The 16,873-nt window shown below is 44.8% G+C and overlaps 1 pseudogene; it reads left to right on the top strand.

Moving 5' to 3' along the window:
- Positions 1-1,124: 1,124 nt before the first annotated feature.
- On the top strand, positions 1,125-8,943 carry LOC147736473 (uncharacterized; annotated as a pseudogene).
- Positions 8,944-16,873: the final 7,930 nt, after the last annotated feature.

Here is a 16,873-nt window from a genome sequence, read left to right on the forward strand (position 1 = left end):
TCCGAATACTCCCGCCTCATTCATGATGCTTGAAAAAGGGTACCATACCTGTGTGTGGTTAGAGAATTGGGTAAAGTACACAGAAGAGGATGGAGTCTTAGCTTTTCCCCTCAATGGTACCTTCAATGGTAGGATTTTGTTCAATCTGAGAACCCGAATGGATGAATTGCACCCCCGACCCAGACTAACACAGTATGAAGCTTTAGAGGAATGGGAGATTGAGGCTCTAGAACGAGACAGGCCCCGAATGGAAAAAGATGTGAGCAAATGGTATCCTAAATTACACAAAGAGACTAAGGAACAAAAGATGAAACGGTGGAGACAGAATATGATGGTTGAAGGGCTGTTCCCGATGTTTGGGGTAACTGAGCAAACAGATGGGAAAAAGACAGAGAAGAGTCGACCTCTAATAGCTATGGGGGACTCGGAGGATGAATATCTGGAGGATTTGTTGATGAAAAATCCACCACCCTATGCTGAAGCCTCAGGATCTCTGAGTTTGAAAAATCCCTTTCTCCAACATGCTAGGAGTAGGAGGGCAAGTGAGACAGACCTGGCTGGTATCTGCAGTAAATCTAGCAATAGTGATGAATTTTGTAGACCTAGTACTGCAGTCCCAAATTACCGACCTTTTGGTGAGGATAGACCGGGGTCAGCCGTTCCTACTGCTCCGAGTATTTACCCTCCTTTAGTGCCTCAAGTATTGCATGGTAACTCGTCAGAAAGGGTCCTGCAAGAAAGAGAGAGAGAGATGCCCTGATCAAACAAAGGAATGAACTGATTCAAACCATAGCTCAGATACATCCCAGCCCGGATGCTCTGACGATACCTGTAACTATTGGTCCCGCTATACCCATATATGGGGATAGGCAGACTAGTCCTAAAGCTCCAATCCTTACTCCAATGTCAGTTCCCCCACAAAAAGAACCACTTGGTATCGATGACCAGGCAAGCGAGTGTGAGTCTGTAGTCTCTCTAATGGATCTGCCCATAAGAGAGCCCAGTACCAGTGGGTCTAGGTCAGGGAGTCAGACCAAGGCCAAGGAAGTCCTCATAGAAACTACATCAGGAATCCGGAGTGCAACGGTGGTGACCCCGAAGAGCTGGATAGATGGACTAAGGAAATGGATCGGGAACCTTCCGTGTCCAAACCTTTGGACATGTTCCGATTAAGGATAGAAATAGAAGAGTTAATGGCAGGGAATGTGGGGTTAGATAGGCTAAACACCCTTAGCGAAGAAGAGTTGCTGTTTATCAGTAAAAACCTTACCCGAAATACTAGAGTACTCCATGAATAACTAATGGATGCGGCTGCAGACATGGGAATTGATGTAAGCCGATCCAAGGTCCTAAAGAAACCGTATAGGGCAGAATTTTCAGATAAGGATTTAGAAAATATGAATGTGTCAGGAAAAAGAACCCAGATAAAGGAATTGCTGAGTGTGTTGCAGAAATGGGGTGATCTGGACAAATGGAAAACTAGGTGGGCTAAGAAGAAGGAAGAGAGTAGGACAAAACCCCAAGCTCCTGAGTTTGTGCTAAAAGAAGTCGGTCAAGCAGAAAAACTGTATCCCATGAGGGAAGTGCCAGGAGGAAAATATGTACATGTCCCATGGTCCCGACATGATATTGTGTCATTCACCAATGATTTCCCAAAATTAAGGGAGAAGCCCGTAGAATGGTATAGGCAGGTAGAGCGATTTGTGAAGGTTCAGAAGTGCCTGTTGAAAGATCTGGATGGGTTCTTTGACATTGTAGTTCCGGTAGATTTATGGACCGATTGCAAAATAGAGATTGATTGGCCCAGTGAAGAATTTCCAAGAGACCCACACACTGGAGCCCCTTCTTCAGAAGTGATGAGAAAGTATGACCAAGTCATACAATTCCTGAAGAAAAAGGTGCCCGCAAAAGAAACTGACTGGACCCGAATCGATAGAACCACCCAGGACCACAACGAAACAGTCCATTCATATTATGAGAGGCTACTACAGGTATTCAAGACCTACAGTGGCATCGATAATATTGAAATGAAAGACATGACGCATTTTATTTATCGATTCGTGCTAGGGCTAAAACCAGAAATATCCCAGTGGATTAGAGATAACAAAATCTGTTGGCAGGGAAAGCCTATAGATGATGTTCTCAAGTACGCTAAGTACTGTGAGGATGAAATGGAGAATAAGAAAAAAGCCCTGAAGGAAAAAGTTATGTGGGCACAGGTTAAATTGGCTGAGCAACAAGAAAAACAGTTGAGCAAAATGAATAGCAATACTTCAAACAATAATCCGGGAGGGGGAGGGAAGCCTCGAGTTAAGATGAGCAAAGAAGAGGCTAAGAAGAAGTTCCCCTGTCACGGGTGTGGGCAGATAGGGCATTGGAGAGACGAGTGTCCTCATTTACAAGCTGGTAACGCCCCCATAAATGGTTTAAATCCACAGGTGCAGAAAGAGGGGCCACGAAAGAATCAGCAACAGGTAAATCTACCTCCATTACCTAGAGCTCCTAGACCTAATTATAAGAATCAGGCCCCACTGAATGAGAGGGTTGAAGTGTGGGAAGGACAGAACGAGAGAAATCAGGCAACCTCGCAGTTCTTGTTAAATGATACATTCCTCTGTGATGATCAATACTGACGGGGCCTGAGGGGGGAGGAAGGGGAGTGCGTGCTTGGCGCATCCCTACCGGTAGACCAGTCAGGGCCATACATTGAAGGAAAGGTTGAAGGAAAAGATGTCACCTTTCTGTTGGACACTGGTGCTACCCGTTCGACTGTGAGAACAGCGGATGTTCCTAACCTACCCCTCTCGGGAGAAGCAATCCAAGTAGTAGGCGTATCGAACCAAATAATTAGCACTCCTGTAACTGAACCCATGGAGATTTCTATAGGGAACTTCAAAGAAATGCACAGATTCGTGGTTTGTGATTCCAGCCCTGTAAATTTACTGGGACGTGATTTATTGTGCAAAATGAATTGTACTATCTTTTGCACGCCAAGAGGTGTTGAGATTCAGACCCCAGATGAGGATGGCCTGTACAAGCTAATGCTGTTAAGGCCTAATACCGAAGCCAAGCCCATAACAATTTTTGATTTACCTGAAGAACTCCAGCAAAGGGTGATACCAGAAGTATGGGATTTTACCGGGAAAGATGTAGGATTAATGGCAAATGTGGACCCAGTCAGAATAGCCATCAAACCTAATGCTACCTACCCAAAAACAAAACAGTATAAAATGAGTGCAGAAGTAAAAGCTGGAGTTGCACTTGAAATAAACAGATTATTAGAGGCAGACATAATTGAAGAGGTGTTGAGCAGTCCCTGTAACTCGCCCATAATTGGAATTAAAAAGCCTAGTGGAAAGTACCGGGTAGTGCAGGACTTGCGAAAGGTAAACCAGATTGTTGTACCTTGTTGTCCCATTGTGCCAAACCCTGCTGTAATCTTGTATCAGATTCCCTGGAACGCAGAGTGGTTTACTGTCATAGACTTGTGTCATGCATTTTTCTCCATCCCCTTGCATCCAAAAAGCAAGTTTCTTTTCTCTTTTGAATTTGACAGTCATATCTATGTCTGGAATCGTGTCCCCCAGGGGTACACAGAGAGCCCCTGCATCTTTAATCAGATCTTAAAAAGATGTCTTGAATCATTGGTACTGCCAAAGAAGTCTGTCCTGGTCCAGTACATAGACGACCTATTGGTGGCGTCTAAAACTCAAAGCGACTGTGTTACTGATACAATCGCTCTGCTGAATCACCTGGGCAGAGGTGGACACAAAGTGTCTCCTGACAAATTGCAGTTCTGTCAGAATTCAGTAAAGTATCTCGGACACCAGATCGAGAAAGGTATCAGGAGAGTCACCTCAGAGAGAATCAGAATAATTCGGGATATGGAACTGCCCAGAACTCAGAGGGACGTTAGAATGTTCCTCGGAGTTGTGGGATATTGCAGACAGTGGATTGTGGGATTTGCGGTACTTGCCAAACCTCTGATCAAAATGACAAAGAAAGGGGCAGACGATCCAGTCACCTGGGATGATGAAAGCATGACAGCCTGGATAAAATTGCGAAACTGTCTGTGCTCCGCTCCTGCATTGGGAATGCCTGACTATTCCAAGAACTTTGAGTTATTCTGTGATACACGAGACAATTGTGCACTCTCAGTCTTGACCCAAGAGCATGGTCTGACTAGACGTCCTGTGGCCTACTTTTCAGCCACACTGGACCCAGTAGCTGCTGGGCTTCCGGGGTGCCTGAAAGCAGTGGCTGCCACTTGCACCAGTCTGGAACAGAGTGAGAACATTGTCATGGGACATCCTGTAACGGTTTATGTTCCACATTCAGTTGTGATTCTGTTAACCCGAACCAAGACTCAATATCTCACTCCTAGTCGGCTGACTAAGTATGAGAGAATTCTTATTGGTGCAGAGAACGTAATAATTTCGAGATGCAACATCCTGAACCCGGCAACGCTATTGCCCCTTGCCCAAGATACAGGAGAGGAAGGTGAATTCGAACATAATTGCATTGATCTAACTGAGTTCAGTACTAAACCTCGTCCTGACATAAAAGAATTGGCCCTTATCAATGCTGACATAGTAATGTTTGTGGACGGTTCTTGCCTGAGGCATGAGGCTGGTGGACTGAGTGCTGCCTATGCTGTAGTCACTCTGGAAACAACCATAGAAGCATCCTATTTGAGTGAAGTCAAATCTGCCCAAGTGGCCGAGCTTATAGCATTGGCCAGAGCTTGCAAACATGGGAAGGGCAAACGAGTAACAGTGTATACTGACAGCCAAAATGGATATGGGGTTGTTCATGACTTCGGCCAACTATGGCTACAAAGAGAATTCATGACTTCCTCAGGTACCCCCATCAGAAATGGAAAGGTGGTGCAAAACCTATTGGAAGCAATCCAATGGCCCAAAGAATTGGCAGTGGTTAAATGTGCTGCTCACCAATCTGGAAAGGATGAAGTGGCAGCCGGAAACAGGTATGCTGACCAAATTGCTCAGTACTGTGCACGCTACAAAATGTCCCTAAAAATCCAATTATGGGGCAGAAACAGCTGCCAACTTATGATGTTTGAGAATGTATCTTCTTGGAAGGAACTGAGAGGGTTGCAACAAGCAGCAACCGAGGGGGAAAGACTAAGATGGGTGACTGAAGAATGTCAACTCCGAGAAAGGGATGGTATCATAGTGAGTAAAGATGGTATGCCTGTGTTGCCAGACTGTATGGCTGACCCAATGGTTCGGATGATTCATGGAGACACTCATGTTGGAAGGGATGGAATGTGCCGTGTGTTTGATAAAGTGTTCGACAATTCAAAATTCAGGAATATCGCGGATAAGTTCTGCCAGAGGTGCCTGGTGTGTCAGCAGTTCAATGCAGGAAAGAGGACTGTAGTAGAGCAGAGCACCAGTGGAAGGTCAGAAGGCCTCTTTGTCAGATTGCAGGCAGATTTCATACAATTGCCCATGTGTAGAGGATACAGATATGTCCTAGTGATAGTTTGCTTATTCTCAAGATGGGTGGAAGCTTACCCAGCCAAAAGGAATGATGCCATTACTGTGGCAAAATTGTTACTCAGAGAGCTGATCCCTAGATTTGGTTTCCCAGAGACTATTGAAACAGACCAGGGTGGGCATTTTACTGGGGATGTCCTGAAGGAACTCTATGCAGCATTCAAAATTGAGCCTAAACTACATTGTGCATATCATCCAGAGGCTTCTGGAATAGTGGAACAAATAAATGGCACTATCAAATCAAGATTGGCAAAAATGTGTGATACCACTAAGTTGAGCTGCATAGAAGCCCTGCCTCTTGTCTTGATGGGATTAAGGAGCATCCCGAACAGAAAAACAGGCCTGAGCCCCCATGAGGTACTAATGGGAAGAGTGATGCGACAGGCATGGGTACCTGGACACAAACTGCTGAGTATTTCTGATGATTTGGTGCTAGAATACTGCAGGCAGCTGGGTGACCAAGTGCGTTCTATCTCTCACCAGATTGGAGAGACTGCTGATGAATGGCCAACAACTCCAGTCCATAAAATCAGACCTGGAGATTGGGTGGTGTTGAAGAAACACACCCGGGAGAGTTGCCTTGGACCAAAGTGGGGGAAAAAGAGGCAAGTGATCCTTGTAACTACCACAGCTGTAAAGTGTGCTGGAGTGCCGAAGTGGATTCATGCCAGCCACACTAAGAAGGTAGTCAAGGAAGAGACGGCTGAAGCTGAGGGTGATACAGCTGAGGAGACTCCAGGCGAGGGTCCAGATCTAGCTGAAGTGATACAACCCGGCACCAGCCAAGACGAGTGGTTTCCAGCAGATGACCTGATTCTTGATCCAATAAGAACCAGAAAATATTCCTACTTAGATAGAGAGTGGGATAGTGAGGGTGAGACAGGACAAGAAGAAGAAGGTCAGGTTAACGAGAATAACATCAGACCTGATCAGGAAATAGGCCAAGTAGGGACAGACCAAGTCATCAAAACTCCTCCAGAGACTCCAGAAGCTGGAAAGGGACAGATAGTGGTTAAAGTTGAAGTTCATGCGGAAGAAAAACAAGGGGAAGACGTGCATGAACAGGAACAGATAGGAACAGACGAACGTGTTCAGGAACCAGAGCCCAAGCTGGTTGAAGATCAAGATCAAATACAGACCATACCTGAACAAGGCCAGTTTAGAAACCAGGCAGAAGAAATTGACGAAAGACCTGGACCTAGTCAGACAGGAGAGGAAAAAGACATTGCCAACACAATAGTGCCACAACAAAGTGAAAACAGGGGAATTCTCGAGGACGGTCAAGTATCCTCGACCACTAAGAGGCCTAGAAAGCAGGCGAGACCAAGATATATAAAGAGACTGAAACTAAGACTAAAAACTGTAGAAGAAAAATTAGAAGACAGAAAAAGGGCTGCAAGTGAAAGACAAAAAGACGAGGCTCAACAAAATAGACGTAGCATCAGGTTTAAGAAAGCAAACAAGAACTATCGAAGTCCTGAATGGACCTATTTGGTGTTGGAAGAAGTTGACGATCCTGAAGAAAGTGACCGCAGTGATCACGGTTCTGTTGAGGATCACAGCTCTGAGGTAGAAGACCCACCCTGAAAGGGGAAACTGCATCAGCCTCTTGAACCGAAACAAAGAGGGGTTAAAAGGTCCCAGAAGCAAAAATTTCTGATTCAAGTGTAAATGGGAGACCAAGAGGGAATTGTTGTAAAACTTGCTGTAAAATATGCCTATGCAGTGTAGCAATAGTTATAGTAATATGGATAGGACTAACCGTCTTAATCCCTTTTATGATAAGTAAAGATCCTAACCTGTACCCTACTAAACCAATGAACCCAGATCCAGTAGTTGTACATACTGAAGAAACACCACAAAGTGTAGAAAGACATGACAACTCAGTTAGCCTAAGACAAACGCGACATGACTTAGAAGCACCAGATGAGGATGGACTACATTTTCACCACATGAGAAATAGATCACATTTAAATGTCTTTGCAAATCTTTTAGTGCATTACGTAGAAGCTATGGAAATAGAAGATTGTTATGTCTGCATGAAGCTACCAACTTCTGTAGCTGAAGGCGTGACTTATCACCATTTGCCCTTGACTTATGGGATTTCCTGTAGTATATTAGCAAGCTTATTTTATAGAAGCACATTACAGTACTACTATTCAAACACTGACGTGATTTTTTCTGAACTACCTGTTCGAGGGAACCTAAACGTTGTGCATATTAGAAGCGAGGTAACTAGATACATGGGAGAATACTTCCTGACTATAGGTGACATAGACTTACATGAAGCTCGAAGAGATAATTTGACTTGCTCATTACATGAGCAGGAGAAAATGTTTTTAAAGATGGCAGAAAAGAGACGGGAGAGTTTCCAAAGAAAGGCTAATGATAAGAAACAGAAAACTCCTAAATGGGCTGAAAACCTGGAAGGCACCTCAAATGGCGATGCGAATCCTGCGATGTTGTTGGATTTTGAATGAAAGGGGAAACTTTGTCTTCACAGAGAAAAGACTAGTTATTATAACAATGTATTCATCGGTTCCAGCGAATGCGACCATAATTACAAGGTAATTGGAGGTTGGGGTTTCAAAAATGGGTCAGAACCTGTGTTTCCTGGAATTTATTATATATGTGGGAACAAGGCTTATTTCAAATTACCGGATCACTGGTATGGAAGCTGCTACTTTGGCATTGTCTTCCCGAAAATATACCATGTGAATAACGCTGCTGGAAGCAATGAAGACACTAATGGCTTAGTGCGTAGTAAACGTGAAAGTGTAGGAGAAATTGTAGGTGATATTTTCAGTGCACTGATACCTGGAATGGGGGTAGTTCTGAATACTCACCGTATCTGCAAATTATCTACGGTAGTGGATCGGTTATCAACTGACACTGCTGCTGGATTCCTGCTGGTCAATACTGAAATGGTTGCGATCAGATCAATGGTTTTGCAAAATCGCATTGCTCTTGATACCTTGTTGGCAAAAGAGGGCGGAGTCTGTAGAATGCTGAAGGCGCAACATTGTGCGTGGAAATTAAAAAATATGTGCAAAATATAACTAATTTGGAAAGGGAACTCAAACCATTAGAGGTTGACAGTGCCTGGAAGAGACTAACTGATGGTCTCTCTTCTGTAGGTAGTTGGTTCACTAGTGTAGGCCGTAGTCTAGTAGGTAAAATACTGATGCCAATAGCTGGAATAAGTTTGATTGTGTTTATTATAATAATTTGCTGTAAATGCCAGAAATGCAGAAAAAGGTACACTGTAAATAGGAGGGGAATGAGGCGTAATGTGGATGAACTCGAATTAGAAGAATTAAGGAGTCAGATCTATAAAAAGGCTAGAGAATCCCACCCAAATAAAGCTGCAGACAAACGGCATAATAATAAGTTTGTGGACATTGAAATTAATGAAATGTAAAATCAAGTTGGCATCTGTTTCCATGATTTGTGATGATAGTAAATATCATCAAAGAGGGGATTGATGGAGTGGAAGTTTGCGCCTAACGCAACAAGCTCTATGTATGAACCTCGAGTACACTTGTAATAATACTAAACTACCTTGTTCATCATTAATATTCCCTTTTCCAGTACACGCGGGTGTCCTAGAGATGCTTGCCTATGTGTTTACTAACAGTAACTCCGCTTGCATATTCTAAAAATGGACGCTTCGCAGAAATTCAGTCTGCGCATGCGTCGGTCATACCCATGTGATGTGACACACTCGCAGATTTGGAGGGAAAGAGTCCGCTCATGCGCATCGTAGCTGACCTGCCCGCTTGTTCTAACCATGCTCTGCGCCTACCAATGCTGCTTCGCATTTCTGTTTATTCTTGCACTAATTATTAAACGCTATAGATATTACAAAGTAAGGGGTGCAGAGTAGGAAAACATGGTGTACAGTGTGTTCTGTTTTGCTGTGATATTAATTTGTTTACTTTTCATGTACCGCGCATACATTGGCCTGAGTACGTGTACCCGACTCCATATTGTAACCCGTTCTGACCCCGACACGTGACAAGGGAAAATCCACACTGCGCAGAAGCAAATCTCAGCCAGCTGGCTCATGAAGCAAGATGCGCATGAGAAAACTACCTAAGCGGGTCAAAGATGCTGACATTCACCTTGAAAGCATGCAACATTGTATCAAATGATGTATTAACCCATTGTTTTTCTATATTCCTATGCCTGGGAACCTGTACACAGGGGGGCGGGTATTAAATATTAATATTTAGTATGGGAACACAGAATTTGGGAGGTAAAGGTGACCTAATCATTTCTCCTGACCAATCACAAGTTGGGACCCTAAAAATTGCAACATTTATGGGTGGTCTGGGATCCCCGGAAGAGTATATATAGCCTAGTCAGTTAGGGAGAAATTGTCCGACTTGTCCGAGTAGCAGACCTGTCACTGACCCCACGACTCTATAGGTGATTGATACAGAGAGCTGTGGAGCGCTCTGTCCGAATTTTCCACAAACTCCAAGGGGTGGAAATAGTCTTAAGTGCTGGCGAAGCACTTTGCTGGGGGATTCGAGAACCCAATCGGGGTTATTGGCGGATTCCGTGCAGTGAAGGGGTAACGCAGGCGTTGCATCCGAAGCTGTGGGGGTTGGTCGTGCCCTTTGGTGAGCCCAGTCCTGACCCAGAACCTGAGGGGTATCCTGTCCTGGTTTTCCGTGAGCTGCTACCTGCTCACCCACTGGTATCCTAAATCCTTGAGGGTCCTTGTCCTCGTCCTTCCCGAAACTGACCCGTGGCCAGGGTTAGTCTTCATTCTTGCCTAGGTAAATATTACCTGTAGGTGTCCGTCTTTCTATCCCTTTCCTTTGCTCTTAATAAAGCCTCTATGCCCATGATTTTGCTCTGATCATTCCTCTGATGCCTTTTGCAAACTGTTTATTAGTATGTTCCTATTTTTCCCTTCCCTTAGGAGATATTTGAACTGTTACTTTTGAATCATTAATGTGTGGTGAACTTTAGATATTGCAATAAGACTTTAGTTAGACAGAATAGGAGTAGGGTTGAATCACGTATAGGCTTAGAGATTCACTGATTGGTGTGGTTTGAACTTGTCGTCCCTAGTTTAAAGTCTAAATTGAATAGCATGTTCCCTGTTACCCTACCCTTAGAAACTCCGTCTTCCCTTAAATGGTGTTAGCCTTTTTGCATAGCTATTTCATCTTTTGATCCTGCTTACTGATGTCCTTATCAGCATCTGTCTCATAATTCTGTCTCTCTAAAAATTACTTTATATAAAACCCTTAAAATACCTAAAGTGTCTGTGGTCATTTGAAAGGTACATCAAATGTTGATTGAATAAATAAGTGGTGTAGATTGAAACTAGGTATGGGCGGAAAATCCGTTTCGCTCGCGGATTTTGCGGATTTTCGGGAAATCCGCAATCCGCGAGATTCGCGAATCTCCCGCAAAATCCGCAAATCCGCGAGCAGCGGATTTTGCTCGCACTGCTCGCACTGTTCGCGTGAGTTCGCGGCTTCCCAGTACAACTTCGCGCCCCGCGAATAAGTGCTAAATTGCAGAAATACGATCTTAGCAAAACTGAAACTACTTGCCAGGTTCAAAAGTTCAGGCTCATCATTAGTAGCCATTTCCTGTAGTGCTTCCTGAGGGGCCCCTCCAGAGTTCAGTTGCCAGTTGCAACTATTATGTGACCCTGCTCTGAACCTCAGAATAGTTACACATATGCCACAAAGGTCCTGAATTACAGCTAAGGGAGACAAGCAGGAGCCAGGCTGGAAGTTAAAATCCATTAATCAGCCCCTAATTCATGATTGTCAGTTGGGGCAGGGCAGGTGTTGTAACTAATTTTGCAACAATGAAAGCACTTAGCAAGTGCAAAAGATCACTAATCAGGGCGCACTAAGGAAGCAGGTGCCAGCTAAAAAAATATTCTGTGACACATTAATCAGCCCCAAATTAATTCAGGTCACTTGAGGCAGGGAAGGTGTGCTTTGCTTTGCCGAAAATAATGTACACTGGACAACCAGAGGGTGTGGTGATGAAACAGAGGGTGGCATGGGTGGGCCAGAGGGTGGCATGAGTAGTCAGAGAGTGGCAGTGGTGACAGAGAGTGGCAGTGATGAAGAAGAGTGTCCCAAACAGGCTGGACACGTAGAAACAACAAGTTCGCAAAACTTGCGACCCGACAGGTAAGTTCGCAAATTGCGAAATTGTAAAAACCCTCGCGAACTGGCAGAAACACGGGCGAACACAAAAAAAAAAAATCCGCAAATTCGTGGGAATTCGCGGATTTTGCGGATTGCGAGTTCGCAAATCCGCAAAATTCGCGAACGCTAGATCCGCAAAATTCGCCCATGCTTAATTGAAACCTTATCACCTACCCTCGTGCTCCTGGTCCATCAGGAGGAGTAAAGACCTGCGGTAAGTCAGGTGTACTGTTAGAAGTGTCACAGGAGACACACACACAATACTGATAGTAGCGTGTAAAATCACCCGGCTTGTAAATTGGGGTTTTCAAAAAACACGTACATGGGCCCAAGTACGTTATAATCTGGCAGTCTGTATGGCCGGGTGACCTGCGCGCTCTATCAGTATTTCTGGTAGCAGAGCTATGGTTAGGACTAGTTAGGATAGGTAGATAGGAGAGTTACTATTGAACCGTGAGAAATAAAATGTGCTGCTAAAATATTATTATATGCTGCTATAAAAATTTATTGGTTTATATGACTGTCATAGAATAAGTTTGAGATATTGCATGTATTTTTGAAAATATTACTAACACATTGTGAGTAAATGTTTTATGTTGTGGGGATCCCCGGGGAACAGAAATAGCAGGTGGTGAGCAGAATCCACTTGGCTGTAAGGTCACTGGCAAAGGGAGAGATTAGTGCATGGTTAGGCAGAACTGGAAGCGCTAATCAGGGTTTTCTTCTTTTTAAATTTATCTGAAGTGTGTATGTTAGCTATCAGGACCGTAGTGAAACTCCCGTTGTGATATCACCTAGTAAGGGTCACAGGCGGCAGGAGTGATAGGTTCTTGGAGCTTGAGTGGCAGCAAAGGAGAGCATTGGTGAAAATTTGACTTAGTATATATCCCGGAAAGAAGTGGATTAGTCAAAAGAGTAACAGGTTCTCTATTGCTTGTGTGAGTAGGATAGGCGGAAGGGATCTATCCGTTGTGAATGAAAAGTAGACAGAAGTGGCTTACTTGCAGTAAAAGAAAGACTCTTTTCCTTTCTAGGACCCTTTGGCATAGTGGCAGTCGTTTTACCTTGTTAGCTAAAGTTTGTACGCGCGCTTTAGGAAAAATTCAAAGTTTCCGTTACCTTGTGAAGGAGGGAGTCAGTCGCAAGACCGCGCTGACGTCACTCCGTGCCGCGCTGGTTTTGGAGGAGCCAGCGAATACCAGGCGAAGATAGAGTTGTAAGGGAGGGGTGAGCGCCGCAGAGTGAGACCGCGTTTCACGAAGGGGCCGCGCATCCATTGGTCAACAGATTTTGAAATCTCTGTGCTGATTGGTTGACGGGAGTTGAAAGACGTATTTGCATTGGAAGCACAAAAGTAAACAAAATTTTCCGAACCGAGCTTGTAGGTTGTGTCGAGAGGTGTATGTGGTATCCTGAGTTTTTGCCTGATCCCAGAAATTTAGGGTGTCATAGGGAATTGATGAGAAGAGGCAGACCTCACAATATGTACGGAGTTAAGAGAAAAATGTCCTTCGCTGAAAAGATAAGGAACTATTTCAAAAAAGATAAGCCCATTCGAACTAGGTTGGGAGTAATCATTCCACCTCCGAATACTCCCGCCTCATTCATGATGCTTGAAAAAGGGTACCATACCTGTGTGTGGTTAGAGAATTGGGTAAAGTACACAGAAGAGGATGGAGTCTTAGCTTTTCCCCTCAATGGTACCTTCAATGGTAGGATTTTGTTCAATCTGAGAACCCGAATGGATGAATTGCACCCCCGACCCAGACTAACACAGTATGAAGCTTTAGAGGAATGGGAGATGGAGGCTCTAGAACGAGACAGGCCCCGAATGGAAAAAGATGTGAGCAAATGGTATCCTAAATTACACAAAGAGACTAAGGAACAAAAGATGAAACGGTGGAGACAGAATATGATGGTTGAAGGGCTGTTCCCGATGTTTGGGGTAACTGAGCAAACAGATGGGAAAAAGACAGAGAAGAGTCGACCTCTAATAGCTATGGGGGACTCGGAGGATGAATATCTGGAGGATTTGTTGATGAAAAATCCACCACCCTATGCTGAAGCCTCAGGATCTCTGAGTTTGAAAAATCCCTTTCTCCAACATGCTAGGAGTAGGAGGGCAAGTGAGACAGACCTGGCTGGTATCTGCAGTAAATCTAGCAATAGTGATGAATTTTGTAGACCTAGTACTGCAGTCCCAAATTACCGACCTTTTGGTGAGGATAGACCGGGGTCAGCCGTTCCTACTGCTCCGAGTATTTACCCTCCTTTAGTGCCTCAAGTATTGCATGGTAACTCGTCAGAAAGGGTCCTGCAAGAAAGAGAGAGAGAGATGCCCTGATCAAACAAAGGAATGAACTGATTCAAACCATAGCTCAGATACATCCCAGCCCGGATGCTCTGACGATACCTGTAACTATTGGTCCCGCTATACCCATATATGGGGATAGCCAGACTAGTCCTAAAGCTCCAATCCTTACTCCAATGTCAGTTCCCCCACAAAAAGAACCACTTGGTATCAATGACCAGGCAAGCGAGTGTGAGTCTGTAGTCTCTCTAATGGATCTGCCCATAAGAGAGCCCAGTACCAGTGGGTCTAGGTCAGGGAGTCAGACCAAGGCCAAGGAAGTCCTCATAGAAACTACATCAGGAATCCGGAGTGCAACGGTGGTGACTCCCGAAGAGCTGGATAGATGGACTAAGGAAATGGATTGGGAACCTTCCGTGTCCAAACCTTTGGACATTTTCCGATTAAGGATAGAAATAGAAGAGTTAATGGCAGGGAATGTGGGGTTAGATAGGCTAAACACCCTTAGCGAAGAAGAGTTGCTGTTTATCAGTAAAAACCTTACCCGAAATACTAGAGTACTCCATGAAAAACTAATGGATGCGGCTGCAGACATGGGAATTGATGTAAGCCGATCCAAGGTCCTAAAGAAACCGTATAGGGCAGAATTTTCAGATAAGGATTTAGAAAATATGAATGTGTCAGGAAAAAGAACCCAGATAAAGGAATTGCTGAGTGTGTTGCAGAAATGGGGTGATCTGGACAAATGGAAAACTAGGTGGGCTAAGAAGAAGGAAGAGAGTAGGACAAAACCCCAAGCTCCTGAGTTTGTGCTAAAAGAAGTCGGTCAAGCAGAAAAACTGTATCCCATGAGGGAAGTGCCAGGAGGAAAATATGTACATGTCCCATGGTCCCGACATGATATTGTGTCATTCACCAATGATTTCCCAAAATTAAGGGAGAAGCCCGTAGAATGGTATAGGCAGGTAGAGCGATTTGTGAAGGTTCAGAAGTGCCTGTTGAAAGATCTGGATGGGTTCTTTGACATTGTAGTTCCGGTAGATTTATGGACCGATTGCAAAATAGAGATTGATTGGCCCAGTGAAGAATTTCCAAGAGACCCACACACTGGAGCCCCTTCTTCAGAAGTGATGAGAAAGTATGACCAAGTCATACAATTCCTGAAGAAAAAGGTGCCCGCAAAAGAAACTGACTGGACCCGAATCGATAGAACCACCCAGGACCACAACGAAACAGTCCATTCATATTATGAGAGGCTACTACAGGTATTCAAGACCTACAGTGGCATCGATAATATTGAAATGAAAGACATGACGCATTTTATTTATCGATTCGTGCTAGGGCTAAAACCAGAAATATCCCAGTGGATTAGAGATAACAAAATCTGTTGGCAGGGAAAGCCTATAGATGATGTTCTCAAGTACGCTAAGTACTGTGAGGATGAAATGGAGAATAAGAAAAAAGCCCTGAAGGAAAAAGTTATGTGGGCACAGGTTAAATTGGCTGAGCAACAAGAAAAACAGTTGAGCAAAATGAATAGCAATACTTCAAACAATAATCCGGGAGGGGGAGGGAAGCCTCGAGTTAAGATGAGCAAAGAAGAGGCTAAGAAGAAGTTCCCCTGTCACGGGTGTGGGCAGATAGGGCATTGGAGAGACGAGTGTCCTCATTTACAAGCTGGTAACGCCCCCATAAATGGTTTAAATCCACAGGTGCAGAAAGAGGGGCCACGAAAGAATCAGCAACAGGTAAATCTACCTCCATTACCTAGAGCTCCTAGACCTAATTATAAGAATCAGGCCCCACTGAATGAGAGGGTTGAAGTGTGGGAAGGACAGAACGAGAGAAATCAGGCAACCTCGCAGTTCTTGTTAAATGATACATTCCTCTGTGATGATCAATACTGACGGGGCCTGAGGGGGGAGGAAGGGGAGTGCATGCTTGGCGCATCCCTACCGGTAGACCAGTCAGGGCCATACATTGAAGACGCTCCTGTAGACATCTCGAAGAGAGATGGAGCCAAAAGAACACCCCTGAAACTCACACAACCGTCAAATGCGCAGTCAACCCACATCACCCACTCATGAAAACCACTAAGAAAAGGCCTCTCCAGGACAGAATCAACACACAACAGCAAGGAACTCTTTGTGGAAAATAACGAAATTGATGTACATAAGCAGCGTTCATTTGTCCTTTCCCATTCCCTTCCCTGTACGTTAACCGCACCACTCCGCCAGTAAAAGCCCGTGCCCACATGTACCTGATAGCCATTTTTAGGCACCATGGCCTTTTGCCCGCTCATCGGAATCCCCGGCTTCCCTCCTGCGCGTATTTGAACCCCCCCCCCTCTCACATGCATAGACCATGAAACCCTCTCCCTCTGAGCGACCCTGCTATGAAAAGCAACCCTCCTGCTTGACCCACGCAAAGTCCCCCATTTCCTCTTGAAGAAGCATCCCTCGCCTCAGCTGACATAACCCCCCCCCAGCTGTATCTGACTGCCCCCGTTCTCTCATGTACGGGTCATAAGACCTCTCTCTCTGTGCGACTCTGTCCCTGTGCGCACCCTGGCTCCCCCCTCCTCCCTCACATGGACAAGTCATAAACCTTCTTCTTCTGCAAGACCCTGTCCTTGGGGTCACGGCCGCGCCTGACCAACACCTCCTTTCCTTTCATGAATAACCCCTCTGTTAGTAAACCCTCCCTCCGCGATGGACTATCCACACATGTCCGAGGCCATCACCTAAGCCGGGAGACACTGTTTACTGCCCCTTATTGTATGAAATCGCTCCTCCTCAAAGGACCCACTATTGATCCTGGCCTCCCCACCCCCTGGGCTACGATCAGGC

The sequence above is a fragment of the Lissotriton vulgaris genome, chromosome 1_2 (assembly GCF_964263255.1).
Source record: "Lissotriton vulgaris chromosome 1_2, aLisVul1.2, whole genome shotgun sequence".
Lineage (NCBI taxonomy): Eukaryota > Metazoa > Chordata > Amphibia > Caudata > Salamandridae > Lissotriton > Lissotriton vulgaris.